We start from the raw sequence: 1669 nt of genomic DNA on the forward strand, positions 1-1669 counted from the left end.
TAAAGAGAAAATAATGATAGAAGAAATAATATATCATTATTACCATACCTCCTATTAGGTGCAAACCAGGTTCTTTTGAAAATCGGATAAGAGACAGAGCATTTCTATTGGTTTAGCCTGACATACCTCTCCGATTAGGTGTAAACCATTTACCTTTGAAAATCGGGATATACCCTTCACTGTTTTTATTTCAGGATGAGTCCATAGAATGTTATCAAATTGAAAATGGGTTTTTGACCTATAGACATTTTACACGTACTTTATAGTACTATAACGAACATCACATACTAACGCCGACACGTAGGGATAAGAGGGTCATGGTTTACGATGTTTATGATAGACATATGTTTCTAAATGTATATTACCCAATTGTTATAGCCTTATGACACATCTATTTAGTATCGCATTGCATTTGTAATTGTTTATTAGAATTTAAGAAACTACCTTTTTATATTTCTGACATGTTGTCAGGAACTAATGTGTGTAATTAGTGCAGCACCTGTATAATGTGATTCAGCTGTCATACATTTAGCGTGCACTGGTATATAAGAAGGAGACTCCAGTTTTGTCAGTATCATTTGCCTGAGGAAAAAGCGCGGTTAGCGCTTAGAAACGCGTAGCATTATCCACACAGATTCACTGTTTGATCTGTGTTTGTTTTTACCATTTTATTAAATATATTTGTATATATTTTTACACTGGAGTCCTCCCTTTTATCCTTCTGACGTTCATCAGCAGCCCACCTGGATTCCATTTCCAACTGCAGCAGCCTAGCCTGGGTACAAATGTGCACTAGGTCACCATAATATACCTAGTACGCTCCATTTGCACTAAAGTGTGCAACACAATTTGTGAGTATTCCTTTGTTACCGCAAGTTGATATTTACTTATCTCAACCATTGATTTGCACTGGGGTCGCCCTCTTTTTTTCTATATATTTACCATTTCTAGATGTTGTAGTTGTGATTTCTGTTTCCTTCAAATCTTGTTAGCTGTACTAAATATCACATTAAATGCATACAGTATACATATGTACATTTCTACCCTACCCAATACTAATAGGCTATACAATACCAATGAATACTCACAGATTTGTTGAAAAGTTTCATTTTATGTTAATCACCTGCCACATTTTGCTCAAGCTGAAGTATTATGCAAAAGTAAGTAAACTGTGTGTTAAAAATTAAAGATGAAGGATCAACTATGTAAACGTAGCCTAAAAAAAAGGGTGAGACTTAAAGGGACAGTCTACACCAGAATTGTTATTGTTTAAAAAGATAGATAATCCCTTTATTACACATTCCCCAGTTTTGCATAACCAATGGTTGCCTTTGGGCATGAGAATCCTCCTCTGTCACAGAGTCTCACCCACTGCAATAGTCCTATTTCTGCTGAGGGGAACTATATAACCCCAGAGCGGGGTGATCACATAGCAGGTCCACTGACAGGTTTGCATTTAGTGTATTGTAGGAAGTGTTACTACCCCTTACTAGAGGATCTCACTATCCCTTAAACTAGACTGTACCCAGCTCCTCCCACCAGCAGCAGCAGTGTTTACTGAAGCATTTCTGTTCTCTGTCCAGAGGGAACTTATTTCCTCCTGCAAAAATAGTGCAGGAACTCCGTTCCCATGCGTTCCCGCTCAACTTGACCTGTGGACCAACACTGT

The sequence above is a fragment of the Bombina bombina genome, chromosome 3, assembly GCF_027579735.1.
Source record: "Bombina bombina isolate aBomBom1 chromosome 3, aBomBom1.pri, whole genome shotgun sequence".
Lineage (NCBI taxonomy): Eukaryota > Metazoa > Chordata > Amphibia > Anura > Bombinatoridae > Bombina > Bombina bombina.